The following is an 18,405-nucleotide window of genomic DNA, read 5'->3' as shown; positions in this document are numbered from 1 at the left end:
TTGCAGGCACCCGGCTATCCGCGGCGCTGCTGTATCGTTGCCTTCAAGAGGAATTCCGACTTAGAGGCGTTCAGTCATAATCCTGCAGACGGTAGCCTCGAGCCAGTGGCTCCTGAGCCAAGCGCACGAACCAAATGTCTGAACCTGCGGTTCCTCGTACTGAGCAGGATTACTGTCGCAACAACACTGCATCAGTAGGGTAAAACTAACCTGTCTCATGATGGTCTAAACCCAGCTCACATTCCCTGTTAGTGGGTGAACAATCCAACGCTTGGCGAATTCTGCTTCGCAATGATAGGTAGAGCCAACATCGACGGATCAAAAAGCGACGTCGCTGTGAACTGTAGTGTATTTAGGGGAAACTATGAGTTTAGAACACAGTAACATACAAATAATTAATGGTGATTAACCATTAATTATTTTATACACTTTACCTGATACAGCAGAGTTAGTAACCGCGACAAACTAAATACACTCGTCCACCAGATCGTATCTCAACTCTAAGAAATATTACTCCCCTGGCCTGGAAAAACAATATTCTTACTGTAGTACAGTACCACTTCAGAAATCTTAACGAAATCAAGCAGTTTGAGACGTTGATATGTGATAAATAAACACAGAAACAATTTGAGCGTGGATACACATGCGGTTTATTTATCTACACTACAGGGGAAATAAAATCAACTAGCTAACAGTAACCAAACATTAACAAACAAACATAAAAACGTAAAACAGTAGAGAATGAAAGAAATGGATAAAGCAAAGAAAATGGCAGTATTAAATCAGCTATTCACATCTGCACGAACCATCGAGGACAATCTCCTTATTTAAAAGGGGCAAAGCTTATACGCAACTAGTTAGCAATAGTTCAGATACTTGCATTGGCTTCTTTCTTTCTCGTGACACGTGCTGGCGCGTGAATCAAAGGGTCCTGATGTGTTCAGAGCAAGCCGTGAGTCCGTCGGATTTAGCTGAAACAAACTGCCGGAAGAAGCTGTCTCCGAGGAGAGACAGGTCTCGAGAGGTTGAAAGAACACGAGCGAGCGAGCACAAGCGAGCGGACAGATGTTTTAACCCCAAGGGCGTCACGCCCCTCCGAGGTGGGTGATCCAATGTGATGAGATAGTTTTGGGCGCGAAAACATGTTTCTTTGTCCGGCACTTCAGCTCATTTGCGTTTATGGTCGCCTGGGAGTTTGGCGCAGTAAATAGCCTTAGGATAAAATAAAATGAAAATGGTATAAAAATGCATTACTGTGCTATAAACCATATTCTAAGAAATGAAAAGAGGAACATTTTGATATGACCCATGAAAGGGTTACAATCACATTGACCTGTAGTTTGTACAAGAATGTAAATATAAACAGGAATACCTCTATGCACACATGCATTGGAGGATATATATTGAAGGTGAATAACGGGGAGACAAGCATACAATGTGGGGATATACGGATATGCACTTTAAACCAGTCTTTTGTTGCTAAATAGAGAAAAAGTGAGATTCTTTTGGAGTAAACCGAGGCTCTCAGCTTTTGGGCGACATGGTTTTTGTCACTTTGGTGAACAGCCCTGTCCCCCCCCCCTTATCCTCCTTTGAAGTCCAGGGGGGGGAGTGTTTAGACAGGCCCATTTGCCCAGACTCGTCGGTGCCTGTTTGAAGTCCTGCTGAGAGGTTACTGTGTTTTACGATCACAGATGGTAAACTTTGATCCGACCATACCCTACAGAACGCTTGGCCACCACAAGCCAGTTATCCCTGTGTTAACTTTTCTGACACCTCCTGCTTGAAACCCAAAATGCCAGAACTGAACACTCATACTGAAAATCAAGATCAAGCGAGCTTTTGCCCTCCTGCTCTGTGGGAGGTTTCAGTCCTCCCTGAGCTTGCCTTAGGACCGGCGCAGAATGCGTTGCCGAGCAGTTAGAATGATTACGAGAGTGCCACCAGTCCCAGATCGTCAGGTTCCATCTGTTAGACTTCCCCTCCGCCGCCGCGCTTCCGGTCCTACGAGAAAAACACCACCACCTTAGTTCAGTCTCGCTCACCCCGACTTAGCCGGCTCGGATACCCCTTCTCCACGGAGGGGGGGACAGGGTCAGGGTTTACCTCCCTCAGCCACAGTGTCCCGTTCTGCATGGGGGGGCTTTATTGAATCTGAGCTCGGGCTCCACTTCCCCCGGCCCGACTGCGGTGGCCCCTGCTCTGGCAGCCCCTGCTCCGGCAGCCCCTGCTCCGGCTGCTATGCCGGCTGCTGCACCTGGGCTGGGAAACTGCATCTGGGCATCAGTCCCTAGAGGCCCCTGCTCGGGCCCTGCTGGCCCCTGCTTGGGCTCCGGTTGCTGAGCCTGTAATCTGAGCTTGTGTTCTCCTGGCCACGGCCCATCCCCTGCTCCGGCGGCTATGCCGGCTGCTGCACCTGGGCTGGGAAACTGCACCTTGTGCCGAGACATGCCTGCTCGGGCTCCTCTGGCCCCTGCTTAGGCTCTGACTGCTGTGCCTGTAATCTGAGCTCGGGCTCCGCTGGCCCCTGCTCTGCTGGCCATGGCCCATCCCCTGCTCTGCTGGCCACGGCCCATCCTCTGCTCCGGCTGCGGCGGCTATGCCGGCTGCTGCACCTGGGCTGGGAAGCTGCAACTTGTGCCGAGACATGCCTGCTCGGGCTCCGCTGGCCCCTGCTTGGGCTCCGGCTGCTGTGCCTGTAATCTGAGCTCGGGCTCCGCTGGCCCCTGCTTGGGCTCCGGCTGCTGTGCCTGTAATCTGAGCTCGGGCTCCGCTGGTCCCTGCTCCGGCTCCGGCTGCTGTGCCTGTAATCTGAGCTCGTGCTCCGCTGGCCCCTGCTCCGGCACCTGCTTTGGCTCCGGCTGCTGTGCCTGTAATCTGAGCTTGTGCTCTGCTGGCCCCGGCCCATCCCCTGCTCCAGCTGCGGCGGCTATGCCGGCTGCTGCACCTGGGCTGTGAAACTGAACCTTGTGCCGAGACATGCCTGCTCGGGCTCCGCTGGCCCCTGCTGTGGCCCCGACTGCTGTGCCTGTAATCTGAGTTTGTGCTCTGCTGGCCCCGGCCCATCCCCTGCTCCGGCTGTGGCGGCTATGCCGGCTGCTGCACCTGGGCTGGGAAACTGAACCTTGTGCCGAGACATGCCTGCTCGGGCTCCGCTGGCCCCTGCCTGGGCTCCGGCTGCTGTGCCTGTAATCTGAGCTCGGGCTCCGCTGGCCCCTGCTTGGCCTCCGGCTGCTGTGCCTGTAATTTGAGCTCGGGCTCCGCTGGCCCCTGCTCCGGCCCCTGCTGCTGTGCCTGTAATCTGAGTTTGTGTTCTGCTGGCCCCGGCCCATCCCCTGCTCCGGCTGCTGCGGCTGCTGCACCTGGGCTGGGAAACTGCACCTTGTGCCGAGACTTGCCTGCTCGGGCTCCGCTGGCCCCTGCTCTGGCCCCGACTGCTGTGCCTGTAATGTGAGTTCGGGCTCCGCTGGCCCCTGCTCTGCTGGCCACAGCCCATACCCTGCTTCGGCGGCTATGCCAGCTGCTGCACCTGTGCTGGGAAGCTGCATCTTGTGTCAGTCCCGAGACACACCTGCTCGGGTTCTGCTGGTCCCTGCGGCCCCATTTTTTTGACAACCGGAGTCGAGCCCCCGATGAGGGGGCGCCCATTCGAGAAACCGGCCCGCAGAACTGAGTGTGGGAGCTCCTCGGTATACGCACCCATGCTACTACTGGGTTGATCACCAGATAGCCCTGATTGGGAGTAAGCCCCGATCTCGGATAGAGATAGGTTGGTGGACCCCGCTGTATGTGATGCTGTATCCAATCTGGAGCTGCTGTAATCTTAGTGTAAACCCTGACAGATTGAAACAGGAAAGCAAAAGGAGAAAGATTAGCACTGCTGCTGTTCATAATATTATATTAAGCAAAATATGATCATGTTCACTGGAGTAATGATGTTGAAAAATCATCACAGCATCACAGAAATAAATTACACTTTACTATATATATATATATATATACTGTATTGTAGGGTATGGCCGGATCAAAGTTTACCATCTGTGATCGTAAAACACAGCAACCTCTCAGCAGGACTTCGAGCAGGCACCGACGAGTCTGGGCAAATGGGCCTGTCTAAGCACTCCCCCCTGGACTTCAAAGGAGGTTCGGGGGGAGGACAGGGCTGTTCATCAAATTGACAAAAACTATGTCGCCCACAAGCTGAGAGCCTCGGTTTATTCCAAAAAAACTCTTTCTCTCTATTTAGCAACAAAAGACTGGTTTAAAGTGCATATCCGTATACCCCCACGTTGTATGTTTGTCTCCCCGTTATTCACATTCAATATATATCCTCCAATGCATGTGTGCGTCGTGGTATATCTGTTTATATTTACATTCTTGTACAAACTACAGGTCAATGTGATTGTAACCCTTTCATGGGTCATATCAAAATGTTCCTCTTTTCATTTCTTAGAATATGGTTTATAGCACAGTAATGCATTTTTATACCATGTTCACTTTATTTTATTCCAAGACTATCTACTGCTCCAAACTCCCAGGCGACCATAAATGCAAATGAGCTGACGTGCCGGACAAAGAAACATGTTTTCGCGCCCAAAACGAGCTCATCGCATTGGATTGCCCACCTCGGAGGGGCGTGACGCCCTCGGGGTTAAGACATCTGTCCGCTCGCTTGCGTTTGCTCGTTCGTGTTCTTTCAACCTCTCGAGACCTGTCTCTCCTCAGAGATAGCCTCTTCCAGCAGTTTGTGTCCGCTAAATCCAATGGACTCGCAGCTCGCTCTGAACGCATCAAGACCCTATGATATGCGCGCCAGCACGTGTCCCGAGAAACAAAGAAGCCAATGCAAGTATCTGAACTATTGCTAACTAGTTGCGTATAAGCTTTGCCCCTTTTAAATAAGGAGATTGTCCTCGATGGTTCGTGCAGATGTGAATAGCTGATTTAATACTGCCTTTTTCTTTGCTTTATTTCTTTCTTTCATTCTTTACTGCTTTTACGTTGTATGTTTGTTTGTTAGTGTTTGTTTGTTTGTTAGTAGTTGGTTTTAGTTCCCCCGTAGTGTAGATAAATAAACCGCATGTGTATCCACGCTCGAAATTGTTTCTGTGTTTATTTATCACATATCAACATCACTTAAACTGCTTGATTTCGTTAAGATTTCTGAAGTGGTACTGTACTACAGTAAGAATATTGCTTTTCAAGGCCAGGAAAGTAATATTTCTTAGAGTTGATATACAGTACGATCTGCTGATCACTTGCGGGACGAGTGTATTTAGTTTGTCGCTGTTATTAGCTCTGCTGCATCAAGTAAAGTGTATAAAATAATTCATGGTTAATCACCATTCATTATTTGTAGGTTACTGTGTTTAAACTCATAGTTTCCCCGAAATACACTACATATATTGGTGGAGAATGCGTGGGCAGTTTTAAACCTTGTTTTGTGAGCAGAACTCAGTGACTATTGATGTGTGTTTCTATGGGTGTTACCAAAACCGAATACTCTCTTAAATGGCACTTTATGTATGAATGAAGGTGTGGACCCACCCACCTATCCTTGGCAGACTCTTGAGCTTCTCGCAGAGAAAACCTCAGCCTCCGTCAAAGAGTTAGTGATGATATAAAGATGACGAAATTTCTTTACAGCGCACTATGCTATTATTTAACCGCCCTAAATTGAGTGAAGAAATCCTCTTTTAGCGCGAAGAAGGCAGAGCGAGACTCGCTCCCTTAAGTTACTGTGCCGAAACAAGCCTCTGTGACCTGTTTAGGAAAAGCCCAAGGTATTTGTTAATGATGGTTAAGCTAACTGCAAATTTAATGTGACCCTGTAAAACGAAGAAATCTTTTATAGAGAGTCCCGATATTGTTTGACCGCCCTAATCTGAGCGAAGAAATCCTCTTGTTAGCGCGAAGGAAAGAGTGGAGCGAATTTCCTCCCTAGTTCATGTACGGCCGAATTTTGTGTAGATCGAAGCATTGCGTGTTCCAATGCTTTTCATCTAAGACACACCACTCCCTGAAGTTTAACCATTAGACGCGTGCTTTCTTGTTTCCTCTTTTTGAGTAGACGAGGCGGAAGAATACTGTTTTACTGTATATGTATTTTACTGTATATTGTATAGTTAAACAGTAGAAGACAACCGTTTAAAGGGGAGTGTGATAAAAATTAAAGTTAAAAGTTAATTGTACGACGGCGAAGAAATCCCGTTGTGTTTGTTTGTTGGTTACTGTGTTTTAACTCAGTGTTTGGGCAGCGAATAAATCCTGCCGTGCGTCAGGGCATCTAGCGAGCTGACGCGGAACTCGGATCCGCCGAGATCAAACGTCACCATCTGTGACGCTTCCCAGCGGGCAATTTGATTTGAATTTATATCAATTTGACGTCAAATGCTGTAACATCATTTTCTTGTAGACCCAGTTTGAATTTCATTATTTAATCTGTGTTTTACCTTATTTTTGATGTAAATTCTTGTCAACAGCAATTGTCGCTGGAATGTTTTTTTAAAGTGATTGTTAAAGTCTTTGTGTAAAACGAGAGTTAAACGTGAGACGTAATCGCATTGAAGTCTAGGGTAGGGTGTTACATCCCACTAACACCAGAGGGCAGTGTGTTGGAAGTTCCTAACATTTTCCTAACTCCGCCCCTTCCTCCTTTGACTTCCCACCTTGTGGGTCCTCCCAGTCAGTCTTTTCCATCTTTAACTTCTCTCATTTCCATTTTTGTTTTGATTTCTCAGTTATTTTGTTCATTTGCTTTTGATTTTGATTTTCAGTTTAATTAATTATTATTATAAGAATAATTAGTTTTCGGGTTTACGTGTTTTTAATTTTGTTTTCAGTTATTTCAATGTTGTATGTTTCTTTTTTGTTTCATTTCTCATTATTCCCTATACTGCTCCCTACCTAGAAACATAATTAATTAAATTTGATTTTAATTAATTCACTGGGCTCGCAAATCTTAAAGTTTTGACCTTTTATTTTGCTCTTCTGGGTTATTTCCAGCTATGCCATTAACCCTAGCCCTGTTCAGCCTTTGTGTTTCCCTATAGGTAGCACTTCCTCTAAGGCACCTGGGTAGTGAAGTGACGTCTCTCTCCTCAGTGGTGTCTGGTGGGCGAATTTGGCTGTCCGGGCGTGCCTGGCACTGGCGGCGGATAGCCTCGGATACCTCAGTCCCCGCACTCTAGGTGATGGCACGCAGGGTGACTCAAGCCACTGGCACTCCAGTGCGAGTGGGGACCAATAGCGCTGACTGGTGCACTGCAGCAATTTTGGGGTATATAACGCCGGGAAGTGCCACTTAGCGGAAAGAAAAGCCTATGGGCTATGTCTGTAGCGAGTGGCACCCGCGGGTAAAATCCCAATTTTCTCTGTGCCCGTCAGTCGGTTATTCGCTAGGTACTGCCAGGTTGGGCTGAGAGTTGTGACTGTTTGTGTGGTCTCACCTGGGTGGCGTGTAGGGCAAGGGATCTGAGGGGTCTGCCGCTGTGTGTTCAGAAAGGCCGGCGAGTTGGACGTGCTTTACTGGTACCCACCTGGAAGCCCTCACTTCACACCCAGGTCTATTAAATAAGGTATAGCCCCTACTGAGTTGCTATAGGCAGAAAGAGAAGTAGGAACTCTCCCTTCCACACCCTTTAAACTGTTTATTTTGTCCCTGTTGTTTTGAGTTTATCTGCCTCCCTAGCCTATATGACACCATAGCGCCCCCTAGCAGCAGGCCCCGTCATAACTCTAGTTTTGCCAACCAGCTGAAACAAGTAAGGCAACCCTCTCTGTTCCCTCTTCTATCTTTTAATTTTTGTTTTAATCCTGTCCTGTTTTACCTTTAGTTTTCTAGAAGACTGAATCTGCATGAGCCATCAGGGAATTCTCAGTAATGTGTTGATGAAGTAAACTACTCCAGTCAGTAGAATGACCCCCTAAGTTTCAACCCATCGACACATTTGCTCAGACTCTTTCCCTGTACCCACATACCCACACACACACCTGCTATCCGCCCTGCCAACGCACCGCCAGGATAAATAGGTGTTTAAGTTGCGCCACTGACTGTTCACCCCAGTTAGCTGCACAACACATGACATAGGAGTAGTACAGAGCTCACTTAACTTGTAGGGACTTGCATTGGCCTCTTGTGCTTTTCTCTCTCGCCCCCTAGTGCGCCAGCATGTCCAGATCATCCAGTCCTGCCACCCACTGGGACCAGCTAGGGGCTTGGCTGAGCGCAATGACGGAGGCCCTCCTGCCCGAGGCAACCAGCTTCAGGCCGAGGAGGCTCGCAGAAACCAGGCAGCTACTCAGAATCGCCTAGATCAACTGACCCTAGACGCCCAGAAGCTGGCAACGGAGGAGTGGCACGTAGAGATAAAGGAGGAGGTGGAAAGGCTACAGGATACCTTGACCGACCTCCGTACAGATACAGAGCGCAGAGAACGATTGGAAAAACAGGCCCGCGAGGACCTCGAATGCAAGCTCCAAGAAGCAGAGACTCTTAAAACGGGCTGAAACTGAACTGAAAGAGAGAGAGGCAAAAGCCAAAGCCTCCGAAAGACACTTTCAAGCAGCCCGAGCTGAAGTCCAAGTCTTGGCTCAGCAACAAGACCAGCTCAAAGCTGAATTTGATACAGTGCAAAGAGAACTGAAGTACGCCTATCACTTCCAGGCTGAACAAAGGGGGGGGGGAGACACCACTGAATCTCCCCCGACAAGTTGGAACAGACTTCCCAGCCAAGCGAGGTCCGAGAAAGAGGAAGCTGGTAACCCGCTGTTTAAAGCATCACCCGCCAGTGTCCAAGAGCCTCTAACCGCCATTGAGGGATGGGTGCGTCTCCACAGAACCCCTACAACGACCCACGGCATGGCTCCCAAGGACCTTGACAAGCTGGCCAGAAACATCCCCATGTTTACCCCAAACCCTGCAGGAGGACACGACGTACATGCCTACCTGCAGGATATTGACTTTCATTTGGAAACCATGGTAAATGTTTCCACCAGAGACAGACTGTATTTGCTCAGGAGTACCTCCAGCCACGAGGTGCGCAGCTTCCTGGACCGGCAGTCAGACACTGTAAAAAGGGATTACAAGCAACTGCAGCAGGTTCTAAATAAAGGAGTTTTCAGACCCAGAGTCTGAACAGGGACTGGGGCATGTAAGATGTAGTGTGTGTGGCCTTGACATTTTTGCATGTCTCTGTAAATATGAATAAATGCTCGATGAGACAAACAGTGTTGCTTGTGAGCATGCATCAAACGTATTGTTTCTGGCTATGTATGCATCCATGCATATGTTTAACGGAGGTAGAAAGGTGACAGGTAGTAAAAACAGATCCTGTCCCAAAATTACCCCCAAGCCCCTTTAAATATTATTCTGTCATGTGAAATGTGTAGTGTGTGGCCTTGACATTTTGGCATGTCTCTGTAAATATGAATAAATGCTCGATGAGACAAACAGTGTTACTTGTGAGCATGCATCAAACTTAGTGTTTCTGGCTAAATATATACCCATACATCAGTTTACGGGGTAGAAACATGACAGGTAGAAAAAGCAGATCCTGTCCCAAAATTACCTCCAACCTGCTTTAAATATTATCCTGTCATGTATAGCATGTAGAGTGTGGCCTTGACATTTTTGCATGTCTCTGTAAATATGAATAAATGCTCGTTGAGACAAACAGTGTTGCTTGTGAGCAGGGATCAATCTAATTGTTTTTCACTATATGTGCATCCATGACAACTAAGAATGTTGCTGTGAGGGGAGGTTCCCCTATGTTCAATGAGAAACAAGTCAAAGAGGACCGGGGCTTCAAACCACCAACCTGCCAATGTCAAACTCAAAGCACTAAACACTAGACCAGTTGGACTGCTGTAGGACTTCGCCTGAAATTGACGCTTATCAAGGGTAATAATTGCCAGCTATTGCAGGGGAACTGTCTCTCACAGCTGAGAGTTCTCCTGTCACATACTGTTCCACATTTGTTCCATGAGATACAAAGTCCCTACTTGTCTCAAAGTTGCACTGCTGACTTTCAAAACCAACACAAGAAGGTTCTCAGAGTTTAAGTTTCATATCATTTAATCTTTAAAAGCAGGAAAGCATATTATGACACCTAACAACGTTGCTGTAAGATAGGGTTCCCCCTTGTTCAATGAGATAAAAAGGAAGGGGACCAGAGCTTCAAACCATCAACCTGCCCATCTCAAGCCCAAAGCACTAACTACTACACCTGTTTTGAGAATCCTGCTGTCACATAGGGGATCCTCTGAGTTCAATGAGAAATAAGTAGGGGGACCGGGCTTCAAACCACCAACCTGCCTATCCCAAACCCAAAGCAAAGTGAAGGCAGGCAAGGTAGAAACGTGGCAGATCCTGCCCCAAAATTTTCCCAAACCCTTTCAAAAATGATCGTGTCATGTGTAACATGTTGTTTGTGTGGCCTTGACATTTTAGCATGTCTATATAAATACGAATAAATGCTTGATGAGACAATCAGTGTTGCTTGTGTGCAGGCATCAAAGTAAATGTTTTTGACTATATGTGCACCCGTGACAACTAAGAATGTTGCTGTCAAGTGAGGTTCCCGTGTTCAAAGAGGAAAAAAGAAAGGGGACCAGGGCTTCCGTCCCCCAACCTGCCCATGTCAAATCCAAAGCACTGACCATTACATCAGTTGGCCTATTGTAAGGACCCGCTGGAAAGGAAAGTCAATCAAGGGTAAAATATGCCACCAGCTTTGCAGGGGAAACGGTATCTGAAAGCTGAGAATTGTCCTGTCACATACTGTTCCAGCTGTGTTCCATGAGATAGAAAGTCCCTACTTGTCTCACACTTGCGCCGCTGACTTTCAAAACCAATACAAGTATGTTCTTAGAGTTTAAGGCTCATTTCATTTAATCTTTCAAAGCAGGAAAACGTATTATGACGACTAAGAACGATGCTGTCAGATGAGGTTCCCCTGTGCTCAACGAGAAACAGAAAACATGGGAGGCCGGGACTTCAAACCACCAACCTGCCTATAGCAAGCCCAAGGCCCTAATCACTACAGCAGTTGGCCGATTTACACTCCTCCCTGAAAAATTATTCCTGCTGTTATAAGTAACAGCTCAAGCGATTGCGCTTGTGCACACACAATATTTCACCTTGTAGCAACTTGACAGCCTATTCATTATCAAAATAAAATAGTTATTGACATTATAATTAGTATAAGTGCTTTTTAATTGAATATATGCACGCAACAGTTCAGCACGATCGTTTTCCACTAGCGCTTGAGGAGCAAGATCTGCCAAATGAGGTACCGGATCGGAGTTCGGAAGTGCCGGATCCGGATCCGCTTGTTCGGGCACAAAACAAGCCCCGAGTGTTGCTTGTGTGCATGCATCATACTAATCGTACTGGACTATGTATGCATCCATGCATAAGTTTAAAGGTAGTAGAATCCTGGCAGTTGAGTAAAACAGATCAAGCCCCAAAATTAACCCCCAACACCTTTTAAAAATAATCCTGTCATGTGTAACATGTAGTGTGTGTGCTCGGAATTTTAGCATGTCTGTGTAAATATGAATGATTGATTTACGAGACATACAGTAGTGTTGCTTATGAGCATGCATCAAACGTATTGTTTCTGGCTATATATGCACCCATGCATAAGTTTACGGGGTAGAAACGTGACAGATAGAAAAAGCAGATCCTGTCCCAAAATTACCCCCAAGCCCCTTTAAATATTATCCTTTCATGTGTAACATGTTGTGTGTGTGGCTTTGACATTTTTGCATGTCTCTGTAAATATGAATAAATGCTCGTTGAGACAAACATTGTTGCTTGTGAGCAGGGATCAATCTAATTGTTTTTCACTATATGTGCATCCATGACAACTAAGAATGTTGCTGTGAGGGGAGGTTCCCCTATGTTCAATGAGAAACAAAGTCAAAGAGGACCGGGGCTTCAAACCACCAACCTGCCAATGTCAAACTCAAAGCTCTAAACACTAGACCAGTTGGACTGCTGTAGGACTTCGCCTGAAAGTGACGCTTATCAAGGGTAATATTTGCCAGCTATTGCAGGGGAACTGTCTCTCACAGCTGAGAGTTCTCCTGTCACATACTGTTCCACGTTTGTTCCATGAGATACAAAGTCCCTACTTGTCTCAAAGTTGCATTGCTGACTTTCAAAACCAACACAAGAAGGTTCTCAGAGTTTAAGGTTCATATCATTTAATCTTTCAAAGCAGGAAAGCATATTATGAGAAGTAACAACGTTGCTGTCAGAAAGGGTTCCCCCTTGTTCAATGAGATAAAAAGGAAGGGGACCAGAGCTTCAAACCATCACCTGCCCATCTCAAGCCCAGAGCACTAACTACTACACCGGTTTTGAGAATTCTGCTGTCACATAGGGGTTCCTCTGAGTTCAATGAGAAATAAGCAGGGGTTCCGGGCTTCAAACCACCAACCTGCCTATCCCAAACCCAAAGCAAAGTGAAGGCAGGCATTGTAGAAACGTGGCAGATCCTGCCCCCAAATTTTCCCATGCCCTTTCAAATTTGATCCTGTCATGTGTAACATGTTGTTTGTGTGTCCTTGACATTTTAGCATGTTTATATAAATACGAATAAATGCTTGATGAGACAATCAGTGTTGCTTGTGTGCAGGCATCAAAGTAAATGTTTTTGACTATATGTGCACCCGTGACAACTAAGAATGTTGCTGTCAAGTGATGTTCCCGTGTTCAATGAGGAAAAAAGAAAGGGGACCGGGGCTTCCGTCCCCCAACCTGCCCATTGATCAAATCCCAAAGAGTACTGACCATTACATCAGTTGGCCTATTGTAAGGACCCGCTTGAAAGGAAAGCCAATCAAGGGTAAAATATGCCAGCTTTGCAGGGGAAACGGTATCTGAAAGCTAAGAATTGTCCTGTCACATACTGTTCCAGACTGTGTTCCATGAGAAAGAAAGTCCCTACTTGTCTCACACTTGCGCCGCTGCTTTCAAAACCAATACAAGTAGGTTCTTAGAGTTTAAGGCTCTCTTTTAATCTTTCAAAGCAGGAAAACGTATTATGACGACTAAGAACGATGCTGTCAGATGAGGTTCCCTTGCTCAACGAGAAAAGAAAACATGGGGGCCGGGACTTCAAACCACCAACCTGCCTATAGCAAGCCCAAAGCCCTAATCACTACAGCAGTTGGCCGATTTACCCTCCTCCCTGAAAAATTATTCCTGCCGTTATAAGTAACAGCTCAAGCGATTGCGCTTGTGCACACACAATATTTCACCTTGCAGCAACTTGACAGCCTGTTCATTATCAAAATAAAATAGTTATTGCCATTATAATTAGTATAAGTGCTTTTTAATTGAATATATGCACGCAACAGTTCAAGTTCACCTTTCTGTCCCATTTGTCCACCGTGAGCTATGAAAATGAATGGGATAGGTTAAGAGTGTCGGCAGCAGCCGTTGGGCCGCAGTGGGATCGAGGGGCCCCAAACTTTATATTCTGGTAGTCTGTTGGCCCCTGTTTCACATACCGAGAGAGTGGCTTACTGGAACCTAGGGAACATTTTCTAGTGCTTTTTCTTGTGTGAAAAGTGTTTTGTACATTAGTAGCCTACCGACCGACTGTCAAATAAGTTACGACTGGGACTTCCTGTGACTCAGCAAAACCACCGGAAGTCCCAGTCGTAACTTATTTGACAGTAGCCGTTTAGGCTAACGGTGGACAATGCTGTAAACGGTCAATTTTTCATACTGTAAACCCATTTTCTTGTGACAAACCTACAGATATGTATCCTAGAAGCCCCCGTATAGGTATATTGCACACTTCAGGCTGTCAAAATGCTCACGTGTTCACAAATGCACTTTTCACAGAAATAAATCTCTGACCAGCATTTTCAGCAATATTCTGCTTTATTTTTGTACAAAAACCCCTCGCTGTACGGCAAGTGCTCGAAAAAAAATCACAAAAAATATTCCAGAAAAATAAACGGCCCACAACGTCCCCAAAACGTGCAATATATTACATAACGAGGCCGTACCGACTTCAAACTCTGGGAACCGAATGAGGGGGCCGCGAGGAGCTATAGAATTTGAATCTGGGTCACTTGAAGACTCCCTGGCCGTTCCGGGGTCATCGTACGATAGCCACCTATGAGAGAAATAGGATATGTTGCAGGTGTCAGAGGCTCCCGTACGGGCCGCGGAGGCCCCAGGAGCCCGAAACATTACAGAAAGTTGCGTCACGTCGACTCGGGAAGTGAAATTAAATATTTTTTCTTATTTTACATACATCTCCCTGCCTCTAGTGGTTCTCTATGGGCCCGCAAACCCCCTCGCGCGTTGGCTCGGGTATCCGACGTCTTTCTGACAGTGTGGAAATATTATTCAGTTAGAAGTATGATTTAATTACCAATATAATCAATAAGTGTTTTCTTTCATTAAATCATTAAGCTGTGTGCTTTTATCTCATGAGCTTGCTATTTTACTCAGTGGAAAAAACTGTGATAAAAATAGAGTGTGTGTGACAAGCCGAGCGAAACCACAATGAGGAACAACTTGCATACGTGCAAGACAACACAACACACACACACACACACACAAAAGAGTCACACAGAAAAGAAATGTTATGAATTAATCCACTGCATATGTTTTAAGTATAATCATGAGTTTTGATGTGTTTTATTGAATCATAGGATTAAGAAACAACGCTGCATAATTAAAGTATTAGATGATTGAGTGTTGTTTACTGAAAGTATTTTAATATGTTGTCTTGCCATATGAAACTGTCTCTAGGGAACACTTCCTGAAACTAGCAACTGACCACAGGGTGCAAAAGATGTGTTGCAAGATGTTGTTTTGCAGGAACTAACGAAGAAGGGCGGAGTCAGAATACACGTGGTGCACGGTGATTGGTTGCCAAGGATCAATACTCACTAGAGACAAAGGAGGAGTCAGAAGATGAGAACGACGTCAAATACTGAATAAATATGTGTGTTTTTGAATAATTTGGGTTGTTGGCTTTTGTGAGAGAGTGGAGATTTACTGACAACCCAAAGCTTTGTTACTCCTTTTTACATCTGATAATAAACTTCTAATCGATTTAGGAGAACGTCTCTGTGCAAATTTTTGAACATGCAGGACTGCCTCAAAAGTCCAACAACAGCAAGGTCACGAAGGACGCCCGGCTCCTCTAGGGGGCGCCACGGCCGTGAGGGAGAGAAAAAAGAATGAAGGGCGGCAAGCGAGACGTTTTGGCTTCTTTTGGATGTCACGACACGCATAGGCAGCAAGGGGCAGCAAACTACCAACTCTAGGCGCTCTGCGGACGCAAGGGTGGCGAGCGTGACGTTTTGGCATCTTTTGGATGTCGCGCCATGCATAGGCAGCAAAGGGCAGCAATCTACCAACTCTAGGCGCTCTGCGGACGCAAGGGTGGCGAGCGAGACGTTTTGGCATCTTTTGGATGTCGCGCCATGCATAGGCAGCAAGGGGCAGCAATCTACCAACTCTAGGCGCTCTGCGGACGCAAGGGTGGCGAGCGAGACGTTTTGGCATCTTTTGGGTGTCGCGCCACGAATAGGCAGCAAGGGGCAGCAAACTACCAACTCTAGGCACTCTGCGGACGCAAGGGTGGCGAGCATGACGTTTTGGCATCTTTTGGATGTCGCGCCATGCATAGGCAGCAAGCGGCAGCAATCTAACAACTCTAGGCGCTCTGCGGACGCAAGGGTGGCGAGCGAGACGTTTTGGCATCTTTTGGGTGTCGCGCCACGAATAGGCAGCACGGGGCAGCAAACTAGCAAGTCTAGGCTCGCTGCGGACGTGAGGAAGACTATGGCAGAGTTAGGTGGTCAGGGTCTCCTCGTGGATGCGGTGATGAAGATTAGGTGGTGAGGGGATGAATAGTCATTTTGTGGCGTGAGGGTCCACGCCCGCAGCACTTTGCCACCCCTTGTGGTGTCTGTACGATGCCTCTCCGGCAAAACGGCCCCTAAACTCCGATAAGGGAAATTAACATCCCAAGCCTGGCAACAACCATCCCTTTACTGCAAAACAAGGTTTGAGAAACTTCTGAAAATACAAAGTGCAGAGATTCAAGCCATAATCCCTAACAAGGCGTTTAAATCAACCCTCAGACAAGTTAACATCCCGGTAAAGATCAAGAAAGCGACCATCTGCACATCAGCGGAGGCGAAGAGCGAGTGGGGGGCCCTTCTCCACCAGTCAGTGGATGGGAGGTAGCTCGCAACACGCGACTTAGATGAAGGGAGCTATCTGTGGCTGCAAAAACCGGAAAGAGTCTTTCCGAGATTGTTTCCGAGAGGAATACAACTGAGAGGTGGAATCTTAACAACTAAGGCAAGAGCATCGAGGGGGAGGAAAGACTGTATGGAACCCATTACCTGTAGAGGAGGATGCCAGGTCACAGAGACAATAAATTAGATACTACAAATATGCCATATCACACATGACGTGAAATGCGCGAGACATAATAGAATAATGCGACTTCTGAACAAGAAACTTAGAAGTAAGGAACACGACACATTGGTGGAGCCCATCATCCCAGTGACATGGTCATACATCAAGCCGGACATCATAATACCATCAAGAAATAAAACGATCATAATGGATGTTATGGTGGTGTCAGGAACTCAGATGGAGGAATCCTGGCGGATTAAGACTGAGAAATACGGCTCCAGAGATAATGATATAGCAATAAAGGAATGGGCGGAATGTACGACCATAGAACATCTACCGACAGTTATCTCCAGTAGAAGTTTGATGTATGGGTGATCTGGCCGAGGACTAAGGAAACTCAAGTTAACCAGAAGGGATATCATGGACCTATGCCTGGCCGGGGTACAGGGATCCCTTAACTGCTATGACGCATATATGAGAGGGACATGAATCAAATCAGCACCATGACCTGCCAAAAGCTGTGAAAAACCACACTCTCTAGATCAAAGAGCAAGAGGCGCCTCGAGCAATAAAGAACGTAAAGACTCGATAACAAGTGAAAACTAGCCAAATGCCTCGTCATCTAATTAGTGACGCGCATGAATGGATGAACGAGATTCCCACTGTCCCTACCTGCTATCTAGCGAAACCACAGCCAAGGGAACGGGCTTTGCGGAATCAATGGGGAAAGAAGACCCTGTTGAGCTTGACACTAGTCTGGTACCGTGAAGAGACATGAGGGGTGTAGGATAAGCGGGAGGAGCCGCCGTGAAGATACTCAAGACAAACGCATCGCGTGTTTACAGACCATACACACTGCTTTCTATAAGTGAAGATACTCTCAGACATTGATAACGATCGCGTGTTTACAGACCATACACACTGCTATTCTATAAGTGAAGATACTCAGACAAACGCATCGCGTGTTTACAGACCATACACACTGCTTTCTATAAGTGAAGATACTCGAGACAAACGCATCGCGTGTTTACAGACCATACACACTGCTTTCTATAAGTGAAGATACTCGAGACAAACGCATCGCGTGTTTACAGACCATACACACTGCTTTCTATAAGTGAAGATACTCAGACAAACGCATCGCGTGTTTACAGACCATACACACTGCTTTCTATAAGTGAAGATACTCAGAGACAAACGCATCGCGTGTTTACAGACCATACACACTGCTTTCTATAAGTGAAGATACTCGAGACAAACGAACATCGCGTGTTTACAGACCACATAACACTGCTTTCTATAATGAGAGATACCTCGGGACAAACGCATCGCGATGTTTAACAGACCATAACATCTACTGCTTTCTTATCAAGTGAAGATATCGAGACAAACGCATCGCATGTTTACAGACCATACACACTGCTTTTCCTATTAGTGATAGATAGCTTCCGAGACAAAACGCATCGCGGTGTTTTACAGACCTTAACACTGCTTTCTATAAGTGAAGATACAATCGAGACTAAATGCATCGCGTGTTTACAGACCCATACACACTGCTTATCTATAAGTGAAGATACTCGAGACAAACGCAATCGCCTGTTTACAGACCATACCACCATTGCTTTCTATAAGTGAATACTCGAGCTAAACGACGCGATCAGCCGTATTTACAGACCATATCACACTGCTTTCTATAAGTGAAGATACTCAGACAAAGGACATCGCGTGTTTACAGACCATACACACATGCTTTCTATAAAGTAAGATACCGACAGGCATCAATACGACAACTATGCGTCAACGCTGTTTACAGACCATACAACACTGCTTTCTATATATGAAGAGACTCAGACAAACGCATCGCGTGTTTACAGACCATACACACTGCTTTCTATAAGTGAAGATACTCGAGACAAACCGCATCGCGTGTTTACAGACCATACACATCTGCTTCTATAAGTGAAGAACTCGAGACAAACGCATCGCTGTTTACAGAC

This window comes from Triplophysa rosa, linkage group LG5 (assembly GCF_024868665.1).
Source record: "Triplophysa rosa linkage group LG5, Trosa_1v2, whole genome shotgun sequence".
Lineage (NCBI taxonomy): Eukaryota > Metazoa > Chordata > Actinopteri > Cypriniformes > Nemacheilidae > Triplophysa > Triplophysa rosa.
This window is presented reverse-complemented; position numbering follows the sequence as displayed.